At 46.2% G+C, this 23,679-nt stretch overlaps 1 protein-coding gene across 3 annotated transcripts in view; it reads left to right on the forward strand.

Annotated features, from left to right (window-relative positions):
- STAMBPL1 (STAM binding protein like 1) overlaps window positions 1-23,679 on the forward strand; it is a 49,309-nt gene that overhangs the window by 449 nt on the left and 25,181 nt on the right. The window contains exon 1 of one of the 3 annotated variants that reach the window (XM_023240336.2): window positions 16,070-16,184. The exons of 1 other annotated variant lie outside the window; for it this stretch is intronic. The gene's annotated coding sequence lies outside the window, so the exon portion shown is untranslated. Of the gene's footprint in view, window positions 1-16,069; window positions 16,185-18,440; window positions 18,561-23,679 lie in introns of those variants that run through there. One more of the 3 variants, XM_003993870.6, reaches the window with a different exon arrangement.

The following is a 23,679-nucleotide window of genomic DNA, read 5'->3' on the forward strand; positions in this document are numbered from 1 at the left end:
TGCTTTCACCTTGACCGGGGAGGCAGGAAGCGGTGGCTGCCGGTGGCGGGGCGGGACTCTGGCGGTGACCTGTGCGCGTGTGCTTCTCGTTCCGACTCGGGGTGCAGCCTTGGGGAGGGTGCCGGCGTGCCGGAGGACCGCGCTGCTTCTGGGCTGCGCGGCGTGGGGGCTGGAAAAACAGACCTTGACCCGCCCCTGCGGGGCGAGTGGGGCGCCTTCCTAGATGAGGTTGACTTTTATGCCATTTTCCCCTCCCCTGAATAATTCAAGCCTTAACCGAAAGCCCAGAGAAGTGGATAGTCAGCTGAAACGTCATGTTCCAAAACTCTCTGAAACAACCCACAGTCCCGATCCAAGAGCCTAAGGTGCCACAATCACTGGGGGGCTGGGGGGGGGGGGCGTGTATTTAAGTTGTGTAAGTAATGAGTAACTTAGGAAACAGAACCTCATCGAGAGGATCGAAAAAAGCCTTCTATCTGGTTGGCACTGGGGGTGGGTTGGGGACGGCTTTCTGGAAATCAGCGTCTGATGTGAGTAAAACAGACATCTTTCAACGTAAGCTCCAGTGAGCACCCTGCTTTGCAAACATCCTGCTAATCACGGAGAATAAAACGAAGTCCTGGGTTTTAAGGCGTGTCCAGAATGATCCTGGATATCACTAGGGTGCCGGTTGAGGATCTCATGAGTCAAGGCCCGTCAAGGTCAATATGGCAGATTTGTTCTAACAGTTAAATTACACCTGGATGTTTGAGTTCCTGTTCCAAAGGGGCGGGGGTGCTTCCTTTTTCTATGGTTGTTTTACAACAGAGATGAAACCACTGCGTTCTGTTTCTTTCCAGACCTTGTTTGGGTTGGCAGTCTTACATTTGTGGGGTGGATGTTCAATTAAACTTCAAAAGTTTGGGGATTGCACTGTAGTGGGCATTGTGTAGGTGCACTAGAAAAATCTGTATTTTTCATTCAAGTCAGTGTCTTTGAGAAAGAGGTTCCTCTTGCCATGTGCTCCATCACAGCGTCTTCATTCAAAGACACAAAATGTTGGGGCACCTGGGTGGCGCAGTCGATTAAGCGTCCGACTTCAGCCAGGTCACGATCTCGCGGTCCGTGAGTTCGAGCCCCGCGTCAGGCTCTGGGCTGATGGCTCAGAGCCTGGAGCCTGTTTCCGATTCTGTGTCTCCCTGTCTCTCTGCCCCTCCCCCGTTCATGCTCTGTCTCTCTCTGTCCCAAAAATAAATAAACGTTGAAAAAAAAAAATTCAAAGACACAAAATGTTGTTGGAGACCTAGAAAACGACCTGGCTGCTTGCGTCTGTCCAAGTACATATACGGCAAATTGTTGGCCTCTTGGGATATACTTGAGCTGTGATTTATGTATCAGCTGGCTGTTGGGGCTTTTAAGACCTGCGTTTTCTTATACTCCTTGCTAAAATATGCACCATTTAAATTACCAGGCAGATGATTCTAGTCCGTTATTCATATTGCCAACTTTGGGGCTAGTTTCTTGCCTGCTTTTGTGCCTGTTTCACAGGAGGCTTGGAGGGAGAGAGCACAGAACCATGGCCCCAGGGTATGCTCCGCAGAGAGGCTTCTCCTGGAGAGAAAAAGGTCTCTGGGGTTGGTTCCTGAGAAGACTGATAAAAATAGTTAGAGAGTTGTTCATGCTAGCTGCCTCTTTTTACTCTCAGCACAGAGGACGTAACCGACACAGCTTGGTCGTCGTGTTCCTCCGTTAAGGACTCTTCCCAAGCCAATTTACAGCTGCAATCCGGGAAGTGAGGTTGATTTTTACAGGGAAGCAAAGCCTGGTGATTCTTGCACAAACTATGAGGGAGTAGGAGGAATGTGAGAGGTGCCCCCAAATCCCAGCTGCCTACCTGGAAGGATGCATTTATAAATTAGATCCATTTTAATTCACTGGGTTCGTGATTCTGCCCAACACTAGCATTTTTTGTCAATCCTGCGAGAGGTGTGTAAGTAACTTCGGTTGAGACCAGGAGAAATGACTCACGGTCATCCTGGAGAATATTTGAATCAGCTTTTGGTCCCTAAGGCTAATGGATTACAGCTGCTGCATAAAGATTTGTTACACGAGTACCAATTCTAAAATGTGTATCTTCCCAATTTAACTACGTCATCACCTCTTCTAGTATGGATTCTTTTTAGCCATCCCTTTGGCATGGATTACTAATCATTCCATCCAACTGAAGCCCAGTTGATACATTCATGTGAGAAGACTGACTTCCTCAAAGGGACTGTAAGAATCCCTCCAAACAAAACATAAACACACAGCACTGTGTTTGTACCTGTTGACCTACTCATTCCAGCTGTCCAAACATGTCAATTGTCCGGTCGGACATGTGAGTGTACATTCAGAAGTCCTGAGTTGACATCAGAATGCTCGACTCAGGAATGATCTGGATGTAGCCACATGTAGATGTGGCTTTTGTCAGAAATTATTTGCACTTCTAAGCAAATCAGATGAACTTCTAGTACAATCCTGTATCTCCTCATGCTGAGTGGAAAAGCCGGTTAGACATTTGGCAAGTTGCTAACTCTTCAAAGCACATGTTGTTTGATTTTTTTACATTTTAAATTAAACCCATGTTATGTTTGCCCATTGATGTGGTTGCCTTAGACACATTAATTCAGACTGCTGGTTACTTAGTAACTTGTATTTATTAAAAGCAGCCCCTTGATCTAAGTACCAATAATTCATATGTTTTGATTTGCTCCAGTTAGCCTTTCAAGGTACTCTTGGAAATGGGTGCATTGTATGATTTAGAGTGTTATACCTTCTTCTTCTTCTTCTTCTTCTTCTTTTTTTTAATTATTCTGACTTTCCATCCCCAATCACTAGAGGTTTACCCTGTGGATCATGATCTAATTTCAGGATGAAAGATTAGAAAGCTGTCTGAAATTTGCCCGGATATTAACATTATAGTGCATATTAATAATGGAATTTTTCTCTTGCATAGCCTTCCTTTTATGTGTTTCAGTCAAGCTTGTTTCATTCTGAACAAAAATCAGATGAGATCCTTAATCACTGAATTTTTTTTTTCTGTTGGGTGGTGTTGAAAATAAATATGTAAAATTAAAAAATAGCTCATCGCTGTTCTGCAGTGACATAGACACTGCTATTCTCTGCATAACGAAACATGGCCATTCTCATTAAGTAGTTGTTTGGGAAGTAGGCACTCGAGCACTTGAACAAGAGTTGAAAGCATGTTCCTGCCATGTCTTGGTAAGGCCCTTGAAAGCCAGGGTGTGCAATTTTGAGTGGATGAGGTAGCCAATGCAAGGTAGGTTCCTTGAAAGCAGTAAGTGATGAAGGCATTCTTGCAGAAGAGTGTTTGGCACTTGAGTGGATTTGTAGAAGGGGGAGGGGGTGGAATCAAGTGTCAGTAATGACGGCCTGATGGCATAGCCTCCCGGTGACACTGAGTGGAGAAGGGAAAATGCCAGGCAGTCAGACCTCATGTGCAAGAGGGACGGTGAACCTGGGCACGAGTGTGACCACCCATTTGTTCCATATCTGGTCGGTCACAGCATCCTTGAGCCCTGGTGTAACCTCAGAATCTTGCAAACATCTGGCAAATATTTATTAATAGTTATTAATAAATATTTAACATGTGCAACATGCCAGACACTGGACAAAACCTTACGTGTGTTTTCGCAGGGACAATGGAGTAGTTAGAAGCATGGATTCTTTTGGCCATTTACCAGCTGTGTGTCCTTGGTCAAGTCACTAACTTCTCTGAGCCTCTATTTCTTCATTTTTCAATTGGGATATTAATTTCTGTCTCATAGGCTTTGGGGCAGGGTTGAGTAGATGTAAATGAAAGTGTTTAGAAGTTTCTGGCACCAAGTTAAGTGCTATATGTGTTGCTGTTGTTATTATTAATTCATAAAACAACCTTATGGAATCGGTATCCTTTTGCAGATTAAAAAACGGAGGTACCAAGAGGCGAGGGAATTGCTCAGGGTCATAGGCTGCTAAGTGATAGAGTTGGGAGTGAAACCCAGGCAGTGACTCTGGTGCCTGCTTCCCGAACATATGTGTGTGTGTGTGTGTGTGTGTGTGTGTGTGTGTGTGTGTCTGTGTATCTGTCTGTCTCCTGTAACCCATACCAGGTGCTGGGAACACTGCAGGGGGCGTGGAAAGTGGGGGCTTGTCGATGGGGACTGAGGGCTCCAGTCATTTGCACTGTGGAATTTGCCATCTCCAAAAGAGAATACATACCCAGATTGTTGCCCAAAATTTTTGCTGGTTTTCCTTGATATTTTGGTATTTTGTACATCCTGTGTTTCATTAAGTTCTTTATTTATAAATATATATTTTTTTAATTTTTTAAATGTTTATTTAGTTTTGAGGGACAGAGAGAGACAGAGTATGAGCAGGAGAGGTTTAGAGAGAGAGGGAGGACACAGAATCTGAAGCAGGCTCCAGGCACTGAGCTCCGAGCTGTCAGCACAGAGCCCGACGCGGGGCTCGAACTCAAGAACCGAGAAACCATGGCCTGAGCGAAGTTGGACACTCAGCAGACAGACCGAGCCATCCAGGTGCCCTTTAAGTTCTTTATTAAGCATGGTTCCAATGTGTGTTTTCATCTATGCTTGAAATATTGGTTATTTTTGTTTCTAACGGTTAACATATGCAGTATATATTCATTTGTTACATCTCCTTATATTCAGTGATTCTTTGCTGGAGGTAGAGAGGATAGGTCTCCTTAATATATACTATAATGTATACATGATCTATTATTTACACAATGCATAATGTGATACTATGTGTTTGTATAATATAGGGTATATAAGCTTTATGCAATGTATATAGTATATATATCATATAACGTGTATTATATACATCTGTATATGTTATATAATATATACTGTATAATACATTATATTAAGGAGACACATTGTATATAAGGAATCACTGAGTACAAGGAGAGATGTTACAGGGGCGCTTGGGTGGTTCCATTGGCTGAGCGTCCGACTCTTGGTTTCAGCTCAGGTCATGGTCTCGTGGTTTGTGGAATCGAGTCCCACATCAGTCTCCATGCTGGTGAACCTGCTTGGGATTCTCTCTCACTCTCTCTCTCTCTGCCTTCCCCCCACTTGAACTCTCTCACTCTCTCAAAATAAAGAAACTTAAAAAAGAGGAGAGACATTACAAATGAGTGTGTGTACATTATATAGTTGGGCAGATACCAGCATGCTGGACCACGTCTATGCCCTTCACCTCTCTCTACACTCCCAGAGTCTTGTCCCCCATTTGTGAGCCACAGTGAGTTTATAATGACATTTCATAACCATTTTTATTCAGAATATTTTATAGAATAACAGCCAAATAATCTTAGGTGTTTTTTTTCACTTGTTGAAGTTATTATGTTTAATTAGAAGAGGCCAGATTTTAATTATAGGTGGGAAGACTGCCATAGCAACAAAGAATAAAAAATCCTTAATTTCCCCAGAGCTACTTTAGAATGGAATATGTCATCACCGATTTCAATATTTTACCATTACGTTAGTCCTTGTAATTCTTTGTTCTGATAAATAACTTTCAGAAATCTGTAACTGGTATTTTTTTTTCCTAGGGAGGCAAAAACTTTCCTTAGTCTTGTATAAAGTTAACAGGTACTATTTTGTTGACGAAAAGTTTTAAATCTCATCTTAAAAGATATCGTCTGTGTCCTTTGACTTAATTTTTTGTATAAATTGCACATTATTATTTAACTCAAGTTCAATTCCTTTTATTTTTTTTAAATTTTTTTTTAATTTTTTTTCAACGTTTATTTATTTTTGGGACAGAGAGAGACAGAGCATGAACGGGGGAGGGGCAGAGAGAGAGGGAGACACAGAATCGGAAACAGGCTCCAGGCTCCGAGCCATCAGCCCAGAGCCTGACGCGGGGCTCGAACTCACGGACCGTGAGATCGTGACCTGGCTGAAGTCGGACGCTTAACCGATTGCGCCACCCAGGCGCCCCAAGTTCAATTCCTTTTAAAGCGACTGTTTTTAAATTTCTTTAACGTTTGCTTATCGTTGAGAGAGAGAGAGAGAGAGAGAGCGTGAGTGGGTGAGGGGCAGAGAGACAGAGACACAGAATTTGAAGCAGGCTCCAGGCTCTGAGCTGTCAGCACAGAGCCCGACACGGGGCTCGAACCCACGGACTGTGAGATCATGACCTGTGCCGAAATGGGACACTTAACTGACTGAGCCACCCAGGGGCCCATGAAGCAACTATTTTCAGATTTTGAGAATTTAAACCCGATTTTGAAAGAGCAAGATGGTATTTGCCACAGGCCACCACCTGTGGTCGTGATGGGCCCTGGAGGCTTCATACCCTGGATCCACCCCCGGGAGCCTGCCTGGGGTTGGAAGGAGGAACCTGCTCATTGGTACTCTGTTTCTGACCACGCCTCCCGCCCTCGTGCGTCTAGCATCTCTAGGTTGGGGTGAATCAGGGGCCTACGCGGCCCATCGGTTCCTCTTTCAGTAGCCTGGGTCGTCACCACAGCCCCCAGGATGCCAAGCAAGGCAGGAGGTTGAACGAGATGCCTCGTGGCCCTGTTCCCAAGAGAGAGTCAGGGCACGCGAGAAACACGTCTTCTGAATTAAAAAAGAAAACCTCGTTAAGGATGAAAGAGTTTGAGGTTCGGTGGATTTGGTGTTTTACTGTGTAAACCTTTGCTGTGCTTTTGTTGCGACGGTATCACAGAAGCTGAACCAAAGATCCCACTTGGGCTCATGCAAGAGAAAACTCTACCGGGACCTGCCAGCAATGACTCATTTTGATGGACTTGATGACTTTCTGGGTAATTTGGAAACAGGAGGCCAGCGATGACTCATCATGAACCCTTCCTGGCATGAACACTGCCTGCCTCTCTTGCCTTTACCCGTGCTCAGAAAGTCACTGTAGTGTGGGGGCCTTATGGGAGTGTAGCACTTCAGATGTGAATGGCTGAGGCACTGACTGGCTGTGCACCTGTTAGTTAAAGGCAGAAAGAAAACTGTAATGAGTAATAGCGGTTAGGGTTAAATGCAGCTCCTCCAAGGACCATGTGATTTTATTCGTCCTGTTGCTAGAACTGTAGATTTTAACGCCAGAAAGGTGCATTTCAGCCACCAAGAAGGCATGGAGACAGGTCTTCATGGCTGTGGGTTCATGCTTCAGCCTTCAAATTTATTTTTCAGTCTGTCTGTGAAAGGCCGGTTGATGAGCTGTTCCTCAGTCCAGTCATCTTTAACAGGAGAAGCAGACAGACACAATGGGTGGAACGAAGTTAGAAAAGAGAGGCCTGAAATAAGCCGTTTCTTGTAAAAATGGGGCAGAGAAACTGCTCACTGAATCTATATCGAACTCCAAGCAAACAAAACAAAATGGGAAACATGGAAATCACTTGGAATCCTTGGTGAGTGCGAAGCTTTGTTTTCCTGATTCATGAAACATCCGAGAAGTTAAAATATATGTTTTTAGAAAAAGTCTTTTAATGTTTATTTATTTTGAGAGAAAGAGAGCATGAGTAGGGGAGGGGCAGAGAGAGAGAGAGAGAGACTGAGAGAGAGGGAGAGAATTGCAAGCAGTCTCCGCAGCACAGAGCCTGACGCAGGCTCGAACTCGTGAACCATGAGATCGTGACCTGAGCCAAAGTCAAGAGTTGGAGGCTCAACCGACTGAGCCACTCCAGGCGCCCCTGAAGTGTGGGTTTTCAAAGAAATCTTTCCAGCAACTACATATTTCGTTTTCCTGTGTGACAGTAAGGCCACCCGGCTCGGCCATCAGGCTGGACCAGCTTTTCTGCATTTAGAAAGCCTCTGAATAACCACCACTGCCTTAACAATATCGTGGAGGAAGAAAGGCACAAGTAAACTCGGACTTCATTCTGGAGAAACTTGACTCGGAGAGTAATTTACCAAAATCCACGCATCTGGGAACTGGCAGGGCCAGGATTGGCATCTGGAGCTACCTACTAAATTTAATTTAGTTTAATTTACCTACTAAATTTATCGACTTAACAGAAGGATAAGTTGTCTGATTATGAAGTGATACCTACTTGTGACAAACTGTACAGACATGAATGAATTGAATGCGAAAAGTCCTTCAGGATCCCGGCGTTGAGAGAACAGCCTGAGAAACATTCAGCGTATGTTGGTCAGACTTTTTTTCTTAAATTTTTTTTCTCAACGTTTATTTATTTTTTTTGGGACAGAGAGAGACAGAGCATGAACGGGGGAGGGGCAGAGAGAGAGGGAGACACAGAATCGGAAACAGGTTCCAGGCTCCGAGCCATCAGCCCAGAGCCCGACGCGGGGCTCGAACTCACGGACCGCGAGATCGTGACCTGGCTGAAGTCGGACGCTTAACCGACTGCGCCACCCAGGCGCCCCTCAGACTTTTTTTCTTGCAAATGCCCGTATGTATCAACTACCCACTGATGAGTATTGCAAGGATGGAGTCCTACTTTCTGTTACTCTACAACTTGCTGCCCCCCCCCCTTAATGCTATAACTGGGACATCTTCCTGGTTCCGTGCATATAGATGTAAGTCCTTTCTAAGGACTTCCTCCATTCTACAGATTCTTTATTTTAAGTAACAGCCTTTTGATGGCTATTTTTACTTCCTAAATTTTCATATTTTTAAACCATGCTGCAATGAGAGAGAGAGGGAGGAAGGGGTGTGCGTGCGTGCGTGTGTGTGTGTGTGTGTGTGTGGTATATTACGTGGTCTAAGGGGAAATCTTAGAATTGGAATTGCATATTATAAACAGGAATGCATATTATAAAAAACTGCCAAGTTTTCCTCCCGTCCTCATCAATATTTATTCTGATCAATCATGAAAATGTTATTAAATAACTGAAGATGTCCTGCTCAAATCTGTAGTTTCTTAACTATTAGTGAAATGAAGCATTATTCACATTACTTGGTATTCATATTTCTCTTACGACTCGTTCATTCCATTTTCCTGTTTTTATTCAACTCTTTACCTCTTTCTTACTGTTCTGCAAACAGTAAGAGGTAATAGATGTTATAGGGTCGCAAGGGACGCAAACTCTTGTCCTTCTGTCCTTCTGTCCGTTTCCTTTCAGAGGGATTGTTAAGGTACTAATTGAACCTGAAAAACAATGGTTTAAAGTAATGTCAGACTTCCAAAAAATTGCAGCAATGTAATACATGGAATTTTTGTACGTCCTGTAGCCCGTTTTCCCAAATGTGAACCCCTTTCATTATCACGGTAGTTGTCACACCCGGAAAGTAATACTCTCACGTTGCTCTGTCTAATGCACAGATCTCAATGCACATTTCTTCAGCAGCCTTCTGGCCCAGGAGCCCCTGCAGAACTGTATTCTCTTTCAGTCTGAAACAGTTGCTCTGTCTTTAATCATTGTGACCCTTTCTTAAGAGCGATAGCTGGTTGTTTTATGGAAAATCCCTCCATTTGGGTGGGTGTGATGTTTCTTCATGAGAGAGAGAGAGAGAGAGAGAGTGTGTGTGTATGTGTGTGTGTGTGTGTGTGTGTGTGCGCGCGCGCGTGTGTGTGCACAGTGGCAGATTGGCTGTGGAGTTCAGGAACCAGGAAGACTCAGGGTGGCCATTTACACGTTTCACCAGGTTTTGTGCAATTGACGAGATGTGGGTACCATTCATTGAGGTGGGGGAGACGTTTACTCTGCACAAGTCCAAAGCACCAAGGTTTCCGGTTCCTGGAGATGTCACATGTACAGTATCTTTGCCTACTTTTATTCCCGTGCTTCACGAAGTCCACTCAACTCCTAAGGTCTATAGCTTTTCCTCAGAATTTCTCCCAAGAGCTATTTGTTCTCCAGTCTTCTTACCACTCAGCCCAGACTTGGGGGGGTACCTCATCCACAGTTGCATATCATCCTAGGGGGTGCCTTTTCCTCTCCTCTGGAATTTTATCCATTGCTGCCAGACTTTCTTCTTTCAGCTCTATGGAAGTGTAACTGGTAGAAATTACTTTCATTTAATAACTACGTCCTGAGTGCCCAGTTGGGGCAGATCACCTTATGGGGCAGAGTTGCGAGTTAAATAAGAGATTATGCATAATCGAAGGGTTTCAGGGACATTTTGCCTAGTGGCAAAAAGCAACCATAGCCTGGACTTACTCCTCACAAAAAATTAATTCCACACAGATCAAAGGTATTTATCCAGAAATACCCAGTCAGGAAAGTACTGGAAGAAAAGATGGGTGGACATATTAAAAAAAATTTTTTTGTCATCAGTGAGTTTGAAGACTTTCTAAAAGATGATGAAAAACCCAGATACCATAAAGAAGAGATGGAACCCCTTAACAGAGTAAAGTTTAAAGTTTTTCGCACAAAAATTAAAAGCCACCTAAACTGATAAATGTAGAAGGGAGGATGGAAATGGAAAAGTCACCATTTTCAAACACCGCAGTAACAGCTGTTCCAGGCAAGAATCATCTGTGGATGCTGAAATTAGTGGGCAGACGCACGTTTGTATACTCCGGAACTCCCTACAAGACACTTTATTTATTTTTTAAAATTTATTTTTTAATTCACATCCAAGTTAGGGTTTGCACCAAGTTATGGTGCAACAATGATTTCAGGAGTAGGTTCCTTAATGCCCCTTACCCATTTAGCCCATCTCCCCTCCCACACTACAAGATACTTTGTAACTACAAAGGGAAAAATGGTATCTTCACAGGGGAGAAGCCTGGCACTTAACCAAGAGATCAAAGTTCGCATCACCGATAAGGGGGCAAATCAACGCCTCCTGATGCATTGAGGAAGACACACTGTCATTTCTGAGGTCTTTTTTGCCCCCCAAAATGCACAACTCTCTGTGTTTCCTGTATTTTGTCTTTGTAGCAGTTACCACGGTGACCACACCTCTCCGCCTCACCCCTGCCCCAGCAGAATGTCAGTGTCATAAGATCGGGTGTTATCTCTTTGGTCACCATTGTATCACTGATTCTTAGCACAGACTATCGGCTTATAAATAATACTGTACAAACGAATGAGGGAGTTTACTTGGAGCCAGTGATATTTGTGGGAAAGATGCCTTTAGCCTTGGAACGTAGTGACAAATCCCAGTTGGAGGTCCCGGTGGAAATGGATGGAGAGCATTTGAACCCTGTTGCTAACACTCACGTTAAGCTTCAGTTGGAGTCATGAAAAAAAAATACGTCCTATGGAAGGAAAGCACGTTCACAGAAAAGACAGAAGGTTAAGAGTTGAGAGGCACGGTGAGGGAAGACGTAGGGGAACTTTCCGGAGGCCAAGGCCGGGGCTGGTTCTGCAGTAGGGAATGTTTGGCTGACGAAGGCCAGACTTCCACAAGGGTCTTTGTAACTGTCTTGGGGCAGTTTTACGGGTTTTTGATGTGCGTCGAGGGCTGCGGGGCTGCTTGGTGAGAATAGAGATCTGTGGGGCCCCTTTCTCAGGAATTCTGACTCGGTGGGATCTAGAAATCTGTTTCTTGTGATAACCACACTCCTCCGCTACCGAATAACCACGGTGCAGGTGGGCCGGGCACCACACTCGGAGGAGACTTTATGCCGAGGTGGGGGGGGGATGTCAGCTACCGGGCAGGAAGATAGGAAGGGAGCGACTGGTGAGCAAGCAGGGCCCTTGCCGACGACTCTGGCAGCACTGGGTAGGGGGGCAGCTCTCGAAGCATTTTTAAGCGGACTGCGATGGAGGAAACGGAAAGCTATGGAGGGGAGGGACTCGCCTGTTTGGCTCGCGTTCGCCGCATTGCAAACCAGAACATGTGAGCACAGCTCTTTGCTGGAACATGTTGAACAGTTACAATTCCTGTGGTCAGGGGCCGTAGGGAGAGGCGCGCCGAGAAGTATTCCAGCCAGCACAGCTCTTGAGTAGTAGTGCTGGGCTCAATTCGTCTTGGTCAAGTCCTGTCCTTAGGAAATTGATGGAAATTAAATAAAACCGATTAATGATGCCCCAGGACTGACCTTACCTCTGAGCTTCAGGCAACTGGCGGGCAAACAAATGATGTTATTTTTGTAATGTATTCTGACTCATTATGCTTCATTGAATTAGATAACTCCTGGGTAGTATTCCATTCCAAGCTCATGGCAGCAAAAAAAGGAAGTATGTGAAAATATACATTAAAGTTTAGTGGCTTACGGATGGCCTATTTTTAGAATGCATCTATTTCCAGGAAATCTGAGTACCTCGACAGCAGAAAAACAAAATTAACATGCTCATATGGATTTAAGATGACGAAATAACTGGGTACAGATAGGAATTTCCCCCTGACCCTCCAATTCATTTTCTAAATGAATACAAAATGTTTTATGATGCATATTAATTGGATCATCTCATTAGCAAGAAAACATACAGAATCCTAAATTAGCACATGTATGAGCATATGACATGCCTTTTGAATACCACGATTTAGAACTTACACTGAAAACCAGCAACTATTTTGAATTGGTAGAATAATTATGTATTTGAATTTCTCGACTACGTCTTCCAGTTGGTCGGTCCACAGACACCCAATCATTCTGCCTAATAAATAAGCGAGGGAATGAATGCCCTTTTATGTATTTGGCAGAGAGAAGATTGTGAATCAGAGATCTGTGATGCTGAACTGAAATTTCATTTCTTTTTTACTTTCAATGCTTAAATACATTTATTAAAAAATCATAAATCATAGAAAACAAGGAACCGTCCTCAAGAAGTTAAAAATGGTGTCTTAATTCTAAACATGGTGAAAGGGATAAAGTGGCCCAGATAAGAAGTTAATAAAATAAGGTTGCAAGGATAAACCACGCCCAAAGCTGATTCTTGGGAAACATCAATGAAAACCTCATTTCTGACAATATTAACCCAGAGAGAAAGAAGAAAACCCTCCAATAATTAACATTAGGAATGAAAAGGGATCCCTAACCACAGAACCATTAGTAACTTAAAACCTCTGAAGAGAACACCATCTGCATTTGGATAAAATGGAAAAAAATTAGAAAAACTACTAACATCGACTCCAGGAGAAAGGAGGAAACCTGAATATTCCCAATAACCATTAAAAAATCCAATCGGCAGTTAGAAGTTTCTCCCCAGATGCCCCAACTCCTTCCGCACCACCAACCTCCTCCATTTTTATTCCCGGATCAGTTGATTTTCAAGGCGTGACATTTCATTTCCCGCAGTAAAGCCTATCATCCTCATCCATGCCCCAAGGGTTTGACCTTCTCCCAATTTCACCATTGACCGACCGTCAGATGCTATTTGAGCCTGAACTCAGGGACCCCGTGCACCCGGTTCTGAGTTCCTGCTCTACCATTGGCTCACGGTGCTTACCTGTCCTGGGCTCTTGTTTCCTCCTCTGTCACACGGAGATGATGGTGGTCCTTTGTTGACACCAAGAGTCATGCTCTGTGTTCTTCTACAGGCATCATCTCACCTTCGCTTCTCAACAGCTTTTTCCTGGTTACTGTTCCCAAGCCCAGTTCGCCGTCTGAGAAGCCGTGATCCTGTAGCGAGTGGTTGGAGTCAGAATTTGAACCCAAGTGGTCTGACCCTGGAGGTTGCCCGTCTCCTCTCGGTTCAGCTGCCCCCTCCCTGGGAAGGCTCTGGGGAGGCTCGAGATCCTGTGTGTTAGCCCATTCTAACAGTTAACCAGGGAAGGAAAGCTTTGTGTTACTAGTACTTACTCTGATGATGATAGATAGCTCCTTTGCTGTATTGAAGGTGATGTGTACTCCTACAGTCATACCTCACCTGCCCAGAACTTGGCTTGCTCTTATCTAGAAGACAGCGGAGGAAAAAAAAAGAAAAGTAAGAAAATGCCCTTTGCACAGCCTGTTTGGAAATCACGGAGCACATTCACTGTGATCAGCACATAGTTTACTCACAGGGAGACTCCTTGAGATCTGTGTCCAGTCTACACTTTAATGTGACAAGTGAGTTTAAATTATTTTATCAGTGATCTAAGACTAAAAGGACAGAAAGACTGGGGCGCCTGAGTGGCTCAGTCGGTGAAGCATCTGACTCTTGGTTTCAGGGTCCAGGTCACGATCTCGAATTTCACGAGTTCGAGCCCCGCATCGGGCTCTGTGCTGGCAGTGGGGAGCCTGCTTGGGATTCTCTCTCTCCCTCTCTCTCTCTCCCTCCCCTGCTTGTGATCTCTCTGTCTCTTTCTTTCTCTCTCAAAAGTAAACAAACATTGAAAAAAAAAATAAAAGGACAGAAACACTGACGTCAGAGACGTTTCATAAAGAAGTTCTTTTTAAATTGATTTTCTACACAGGTGCCAATTAGAAATGGAGGGAGGCGTTGCTGTTGGTACGTTGAAATAGAGTGGAATCATCAACAGTTAAATAATATTTATATTTTAATCAAAGAAGAAGGTAATATCATGGTGATCTTTCCTTCAAAAATGGTTAAATCTCACAAATTTCTACTGTTACTATTATTTTTAAATTTTTTTAAATGTTGATTTCTGAAATGTGATAGACATCAAGACTGGAGGACAGAAGCAATTAACCCGACTTCTCTGAGAACTCAGTGTGAGAAGGGACTGCTTTTGTCTGATGTTTCTCCTGCACGCCAGGAACTATAATGGAACTTTTATTTATTACCTTATGTGTTACCTCACATATATCTGCCTTTTATGTTTAAGCTTCCTCTGGAAAGGTGTTCCTCCCTTCCATTTCATAGAGGAAGATAAAACGCACAAAAAAGATGTCACAGCCCTCCCAACTCATAAGTGGTCGAAGCTGGATTCTCCTACATGTGTATGTGGCCCCAAAGCCTAAGCTGTTGGTGCTGAAAGGCTGCAAGCACTCCATTCTGGTGGCGGCGTATAAACGATGTTACGCTATGAGAAATAATTACCTTACGGCCCACGGGAGACTCGATAGCTTTCAAGGTAGCCTAGACTTACCTCGGAGTAATTTCAAACATGCGTCGGGAGTGGTGATTTATTTAATAACCTTTCCTGCAGCAACCGCATTCTTGCTGATTGATCTGGTCTAAAGCCCAGTGTTGTGTGGTGTGTCTAACCCGGAATATCCCTCCCTCTAGGGACTGGAGATGAATGCCTCGTAGGTACTCATTGGTGGTACTCACGAGGAGAGGGGGAAAATGCAACCAAAGCTGTTTCTAATTTTCTTCTCAAGTCTCATATTCACCCCATCGGTGCTGCAGTACAAATAAAGTACCCTCTTATTTGTAAAGGCATGTTTATCCGGACCAGCGCATTTCTGATTTGCAGATACCTACGATGAGTATAAAAGAATCATAGTGATCTTTGGTTTTCAGGTCTGGAATTTGATTAGCTTTTGAAAAGGACAGCAAGTGTGGGCCTCGGTCCTTTTGTTCCTAAAGCAGGTCCCAATCTGTAAGAGAGTGACTGACGTGGGGGAGGCAGCCTTGCGTCTCTGTCATTTGAGGCATGCAAATGACAACTTACCCCGTTTTATCTGAATCAGGTTATGACCCTGCCGCTCAAAGCCTAGGTTATGGTCGTTTCCTTTATTTATCTCCAGCAAAGTCAATGGCGCCATGTTCCTCCTGCAGGGGAGGGGCAGGGAAGGAGGGAGACACGGCACGTGAACTCTAACCCAGTGGGGACAAGAAAGGCTGCCGGCTGGCCAACTGGGAATGGGAGTCCAGGAGGTGGCCGTGGCATGGGGCTGCTCCGGCCTCCCTCACCTGCGGGCAGGACACCCCTGCTTTTCCAGTTCATACCACAGCCCTCTGGTCGCCCCCTGTGCCCCAGAGAAAACGGCCCGCTTGGGAACTCGCCTCACTGGCTCCTGTGCCTGCTGGGTCTCTAAGGAGACTGCTCAGTGCCTGGTCGACTCCTCTGTGTTCTGGAAAGTATGGTCTTGTGTGTGAAAGTGGGTCAGAGTTCTGAGCTTAGCCGCCTAAAAAGGTATTAAAAAAAAAAAGGAAAGAAAGGAAAGGAAAGTTAAGGGATGGGACATGTCACAAAATACACACTGTGCTAGGTCAAGTATTTGCTTCTTCATTCTGGGCATGATTTGCGGTTGGTTTTCTCTTTTTTGATGTTTATTGATTTATTTTTAATTTTTTAAATTTACCCATTTTGAGAGAGAGAGGAAGAGAGTGCACATGGAGGAGGGGCAGAGAGAGAAGTCATCAACAGAGAATTCCAGACGGGCTCCGCTCTCAGCACGCAGCCTGATGCGGGACTCGAACCCACGAACGGTGAGATCGTGACCTGAGCTGAAATGAAGAGTCAGATGCTTAACTGCCTGAACCACCCAGGCACCGTTTATTTATTTATTTTGAGAGAGAGAGAGAGAGAGAGAGAGAGAGAGAGAGAGAGAGAGAAGGAGCAGGGGAGGGGCAGAGAGAGAGAGGGAGAGAGAATCCCAAGCAGGCTCCGCACTGTCAGCACAGAGGCTGACACGGGGGTCGGTCCCACGAACGGTGAGATCGTGACCTGAGCTGAAATCAAGAGTCAGATGCTTACCCGGCTGAGCCCCCCAGGCGCCCCTGCTGCTGGCTTTTAATTCAAAGGCAGAATTGTGGAGCTGCTTCCGCACCGCGTTGGGGAGAGTTGGGACTTGGTGACATCACATGGGGACCCCCAATTCCAAAGGACTCTGCTACTGGGCTGTGAAACTGGGGACTCAGGGAGAGTAAACTCTCATCACCTCAGAGCCGTGCAGTGTCACTATGGGGAGGGCTCCTGCCTCTCACAGGCCACCCTCTTTCCGTCCCATCCTCCCTGGGCAAGGTTGGGAGCCGTTCGTCGGTTCCACGAGGTCCTCGTCGGCTGGGACCGGTGGGACGGGAGTTGGCCTTAAGCTGTTCCGTGTGAATAGATGTGGTTCTGACCAGCTCCCCAAGCCCTTGTGTGCCAGGCTTCCCGGAAAGCGGACCCTCCCCTGACTCCTCTTTGAAAAGGTCTTTGGAAGAGGAAAACGGTGTGTGTTGGGAGGCGGCCGCCAGGAAAGGGGGCGGGGGGTGCAGGCAAACAGACGGGGGCTCTAAAGCAAACAACTCTCGAGAGCTGCGGCGCAGGTCAAGTGTATCTCTGGGCTGCAGATCCGAGGTCGTCAAGTGGCGGGAAGGCGGGGTCCCCTTGGGGGTGGCTGGGATGGAAGCCGGCTTTCCCGAGGGGTGTTTGCAGTCGGCTGGGGGCCGCTGTGAAGTGATGGAGTGGGGCCACGACGAGCGTGGCTGTGGACGAGGGAGGTGACCCTGGGGGGGGGGGTGTCCAGGAGGGACGCCGGGCAAGCGGACGATGCAGCCAGGCTGGCCCCAAAGGCCGCCCCTGCCCCGGGGCCCTCCACCCGAGAAGGGAGCCTCCATGTCGCTGGTGCGTGAAGGTGACCACCGCCTGCGGCCTTCTCGGCGCCTCGCTCCGCTGATGTCCGGCCCTCCAGCCGCAGCGCTGACTTCTCTTTAGCGCCCGCGGTCATCTTTGCCCGGCTTCCCTCCGTGGCGGCCGGAGGGCGAGGAGCTGGACCGCACGGTGTGGCCGGCGTCCTGCCAGCCTGCCGTGCCGTGCCGTCGTCACACGGGTCGCTGCCTTCCCCCAAGTGCCATTTGCTTCCAGCGATGACGCTTCTGTTGTTTGCCCGTCCTCGTGGCTTCAGTGTCCTCTGCGGGGACTCCACATTCTCCTGGCTTCATGCGCTGTCACCACCTCCCCGTGTCACCAAGACACCATCACCTCTGCCCTGGATCCCTGCGGTGGCCCCCTCACTGACCGCCGGCTTCTTCCCTGGCACACCTAAGGGGCTTTTTAACATTATAATGCCGGGGCGCCTGGGGGGCTCAGTCGGTTCATGCCCGACTTCGGCTTAGGGCATGATCCCACACGGTTCGTGAGTTCGAGCCCCACGTCGGGCTCTGTGCTGACAGCTCGGAGCCTGGAGCCTGCTTCGGATTCTGTGTCTCGCTCTCTCTCTGCCCCTTCCCCGCTCCTGCTCTGACTCTCTCTCTTTCTCTCAAAAATAAATAAATACTACAAATTAAAAAAACCCCACTCTTCTAAAAAAAATAATAAAATTATAATGCCGTTTGCATCACTTCTTCGCTGAACCCCCTGAAAAGTCCCCCGTTTCAGTCCAAGCAAGAGCAGAGGTGGATATGGAGACCTGTATGCCTCCTCACCTTCCTCGCCCCTCTGGCTTCATTTCCTCCGCCTCCTCTCTGCTGCAGCCAGCAGCCTTCTTGCTTTCTCTCAAGCCTGCTGATGCGTCTACCCCAGGGCCTTTGCACCATCTCTCTCCTTCCTCTCCCTCACCTCCTTCAAGCCCTTGCTTCATTTTTGGATTCAGAGTGAGACCCCCTCCCCTGCCCTCTGCTGCCCAGTCGACCCCTCCCCAAGGCTCCTGGTTTGCTTTTTCTTTTTCTTTTTCCAAAAGCATGTGTTATCTTAACATACCGCACAATTTATGTAAGAGATTTATTATTTATCTGTCTCTCCCGGCTAGATTGTAAACACCATGAAGGGCAGGAATCTTTGCCAGTTTTGGTCATGTCCCGCGTGCCTAGAACAATGCCTCGTGCATCCTAGATGGTCAGTGGATGTTTGTTGAATGAATATATGACTGAATTAATGAACAGGTGTGTATTAAGAGAATTAAATGAGCTGCCCGCATGTTCTTGAAGGCTGGTGCATTTGGGGGACGTATTTTAGACCTTATTTGAGCCGAGTATTTATTTTTGCTGTACGTCTGGGAATGTGATGGGGCGAATACTGTAAACTTTGTTCTTCATTCACTCAGCAAATATGCATTTGTAGCAGGTGCTGTTCTAAACTCAGGATAGAAGATACAAACAAATAAATGTCCCAGGCACTGGGCCTAACGATGCCAGATCCTCTGATATTTTATTTTATTTTTTTTTAATTTTTTTTTAAATGTTTTATTTAACTGATATTTTATTTTTAAGAGCAGCTGAAACCTGAATTTGTACATGAAATCTCCCAACTTGTAAATATTGTCAACTCACTTAAAAATTGCTTAATTTACCCTAACAACCAAATGAAACATTCATAACAATCGAATGTTGCCTTTGGGGCTGTAGCTTGTACTATCTGTCAGCTAAGGGACGGTTCGGACCTTCTAGAACCTTCTAGGTACGTGGGATCTCACAGGCTGGGCAGGATTTGGGTGAGCTGTGAGGACAAGAGGAGGAAGGGGGGGTGTTTCTGCTACTCCCTGTGGCCAGGGCGGAGGTGTGGAGGCAGGACAGGCCGAGTGAGTAGGGGGCTATGACGGAGGATGTGTGTTTCCACATCCGCACTCGTCACAGTCTCCCCTGGGCTATGCTGAATCATCCTTTCCAGGTAAAACTCGTTGCATCTGTCAGGATGCAGGCCCAGCTGCCTAAACAAAGAAACAGGATTGCACAAGACAGAGATGCGTCTCTGTCATCGTGGTCTGAGGGTCAGCAAGCTGCGAGGTTCCTTCTCTTCTGGCTTTGCCCTGGCTCTCGCTCCTGGCCGTGCTGGCTCACCTGCCCCTGTGCAGCCACGTTACAGCCGGCAGGAGGGGCAGGAGGAGGCGGCCCTTCCTCCAAGGGCGGGATCCAGACTGTGATCCGAGTACTTCTGGTCACACCCCCTTGGCAGGGCTTGGGGACACGGCCACGTGGAAGGCCAAGACAGGCTGGAAAATGTAGATTCTACCCGGGTGGCTACATATCAGCTAAACATTATATTTTTCTGTGAGGGAAAGAGAATGGGTCTCACAAATATCCAGCAGTCTGTGGCATCTGTTCTTCTGGGTCTCGGGTTCTGTGAGGTCAGGCACCTCTCACTGTGCCCTCGGTTTGTTTGTTTGTTTATTTATTTATTTATTTATTTATTATTTTATTTTATTTTTCACTTGAGAGAGTGAGAGGATGGGGAAGTGGCGCAGAGGGAGAGAGAATCTTGAGAGAGAGACAGAGAGAGAGAGAGAGAGCCCCGTGGGGCTCGATCCCCTGACCTCGAGAGAGACAGAGAGAGAGAGAGAGAGAGAGAATCACGCCCAGCGTGGAGCCCGATCCCGTGGGGCTCGATCCCCTGACCTCGGGATCATGACCTGAGTCGAAATCAAGAGCCGGATGCTTAACCCACTGAGTCACCCAGGTGCCCCCGTGCCCTCAGCTTTTTAATTATTTTAGCAGGACCCCAGCAGCACAAGTGGAAGGTGATACTCGACATGTAGTTTCTCTCTTCTAGATTCTTCTGGCCCACTGCGTTTCTGGTTAGATTCAAGGAGCCTGGCGAGCTTTGTTTTGTCTTGTTTGCTCTCACGGCTGGTCTAGAGCGGCCGTCTCCAAACTTCTTGGTGTCTGGACCCCGCTGCACTCTTGAAAATTACCAAGGATACCGAAAAGCTTTGCTCACGTGGGCCATATTGATTTAGGTTTACCGTATTCAAAATTAAAACATTTACAGGAATATGCAAAGAAGTATTCCATTCACTTACACCGTCTGGAAGTCTCCACTGCAGAGTTGTGACGGAGCGATGGTAACGGAGCAAACGATGTTTTCACGGTATTATGAAAAAACACTGGGGGTGCCTGGGTGGCGCAGTCGGACTTCAGCCAGGTCACGATCTCACGGTCCGTGAGTTCGAGCCCCGCGTCGGGCTCTGGGCTGATGGCTCGGAGCCTGGAGCCTGTTTCCGATTCTGTGTCTCCCTCTCTCTCTGCCCCTCCCCCGCTCATGCTCTGTCTCTCTCTGTCCCAAAAGTAAATAAACGTTGAAAAAAAAAATAAAAAAAAAAAAAATAACACTGACCTAGCACATCCCTTACAAGGATGTTGGGGACCCTACACTTTGACAGCTACTGGTCTAGAGAACACAACCTGGTTATGCGGACTTGGGTAATTGTTTGTATTGAAACTGATGAGTGCTAGGGTTAGAGATTAAAAAGCATATTAAGACAGGAACGCTGATGGGGCGCCTGGGTGGCGCAGTCGGTTAAGCGTCCGACTTCAGCCAGGTCACGATCTCACGGTCCGTGAGTTCGAGCCCCGCGTCAGGCTCTGGGCTGATGGCTCGGAGCCTGGAGCCTGTTTCTGATTCTGTGTCTCCCTCTCTCTCTGCCCCTCCCCCGTTCATGCTCTGTCTCTCTCTGTCCCAAAAATAAATAAATGTTGAAAAAAAAAAATTTTTTTAAGACAGGAACGCTGCCACTGAGTAGTTAGTGGTGCAAAAGAAAGAAAAAAAATATGTTGACCGCACAATCTATAAACGTCTTTCATCTTAGATTGAGGGGAGTTGGTTTCTATTTATGAACTAGAAATAAATTTTCATGTGCATCTTAACAGTGATCGGTTTGCATCTATGAGAAGTGACTAGATTCTGGTGTTTAAGATACACTGCATTAAACATCGGAGACATTCAGAAGCTTGTTACAGAGAGGTTGGTCTGAGTTTTGTGCGCGCTGAGCATTGTTTTTGGCCGCCCAGCCCTGAATTTACCTTTTCTTTTCCTTTTTTTTAAAATATAATTTATTGTCAAATTGGCTAACATACAGTGGGTATAGCGTGCTCTTGGTTTTGGGGGTAGATTCCCTTGGTTCATCGCTTACATACAACACCCAGTGCTCATCCCAACAAGTGCCCTCCTCGATGCCCATCACCCATGTTCCCCTCTCCCCCGTCCCCCATAAGCCCTCAGTTTGTTCTCTGTATTTAAGAGTCTCTTGTGGCTTGCCTCCCCCCACTCTGTAACTGTTTTTCCCCTTCTCTTCCCCCGTGGTCTTCCATTAAGTTTCTCGTATGTGAAACAAGTTTATCATATGTGAAAACATGTGATGCCTGTCTTTCTCTGACTGACTTATTTCACTTAGCATAATAGCCTCCAGTTCCATCTACGTTCCTGCAAATGGCATGATTTTATTCTTCCTCGTTGCCAAGTAGTATTCCATCGTATATATAAACCACATCTTCTTTACCCGCTGAATCTACCTTTTCTCCCAGTGGAATCTGCCTTTCTCACTCCTATGGAAATGTCAAGTGTCAGATATCTGTATTGTCTGGTGCCAGGCTGGAAACCTCATGAATCAAATGTACCTGGGCCACATCTTAACAATCAATGCCTGTTGGTGGGCTTGGAACTGATGGATTCAGAATCCTTGTGGGTAAATCCTAGGAATCTGCATTAAGAATTTTTTAAATATTTATTTATGTTAAAATTTTTTTAATGTTTATTTATTTTTGAGAGAGAGACAGTGCAAACCAGGGGCAGAGAGAGAGAGAGAGACACAGAATCTGAAACAGGCTCCAGGCTCTGAGCTGTCAGCACAGAGCCCGATGTGGGGCTCGAACTCACAAACCATGAGATCATGACCTAAGCCGAAGCTGAACACCCAACCAACTGAGCCACCCAGGCGCCCCCCCCCATTTTTTTTTAATGTTTATTCATTTTTTGAGAAAGAGAGAGAGACAAAGCATGAGCCAGAGAGGGAAAGAGAGAGAGAGAGACAGGATCTGAAGCAGGCTCCAGGTTCTGAGCTGAGCACAGAGACTGATGCAGGGCTCGAACCCACCAACAGTGAGATCATGACCAGACGCTTAACGGGCTGAGCCACCCATGCGCCCCCTAGGAATCTGCATTTTAAACCAGCCTCAGGTTTACATAACTTTTAGATACAGTGAAGTTTAAGAACTGCTGTTCTAATGTTTTTAACTATCAGAATTATTTGTTCTCCCTTTAAGGATCTGAGTAACCCCTAAAAAATAATTCTAGGCTTTACAAGACCCTAGTCAATGACTAACTAATAATATTTCCTTGTCCCTTCCCCCCTTCCCCCCACCCAGTCCCAAATACCCCATAAGCCTTTTTGTTCTGTTTCTTTAACTCTTTTAATCCTTCCTTCCTTCCTCCCTCCCTCCCTTCCTTCCTTCCTTCCTTCCTTCCCTCCTTTTCTTTCTTTCTTTCTTTCTTTTCTGGTTTATTTCTTCTCACTGAGGACTGGTGATTCCCCAAATGGGACTGCCTACATTCAGTGGCACCAGAATTAATTAGGGTTTTAAATGACACTGAGGCTGTGGCACTCTCCCGGTCAGTTCTGCAGCCTGCAAGCTTAGATCCCAGTGTTACCCCAGGCATCACTGGAGAGGATGAAAGGGAAACATTAGAACCTGCCAACCTGACTTTCCTTGAAAGATTTCTCGGGCATGGATTCGGGCCAGAAAAAAGGCGCCGGAGGGTTGAATGATCTACGTGTGAGATTTCTAGAACCACAGAATGCTCTAATCTGAATGAAGATAGGTTAAGCCCCTCATACCATAAATGAGGAACTGCAGAAAAGCTACACGTCCAACATCACATAAACGATGAGTGGAGTAAAAGTTCAAAGTGAATTCAGAAGTGGGAAGTGGTGAGGCATTGCCGGCCCAAAGTAGCACCAGAAGGAAGGAGGCTAATGTTCACTGAGTGACTGTTTGAACTTGAGCACATTCACGTAACATCGCTGAGCCTCCGTTTCCACGACTGCAAAATAAAGATTCTAATAATAGCTAACACTTCTATAATATCGACTGTGTGCTAGGAACTCTCCCGAGCACTTTCTGTGCGAACGCATGGAATCCTTGCCCCCACTATGTGACATAGGTCAGTTTATTCCCCCCCCCCAACCCGTCGGTTTGCACAAAAAGGCTGTAAAACTCATGTGCAGGCACGTAGCTGGCGTATTCGTTTTCTGTTCCCGCTTTACACATCACCACAAGCTTCGTGGCTTGA

The sequence above is a fragment of the Felis catus genome, chromosome D2 (genome assembly GCF_018350175.1).
Source record: "Felis catus isolate Fca126 chromosome D2, F.catus_Fca126_mat1.0, whole genome shotgun sequence".
In the NCBI taxonomy this organism is placed as follows: domain Eukaryota; kingdom Metazoa; phylum Chordata; class Mammalia; order Carnivora; family Felidae; genus Felis; species Felis catus.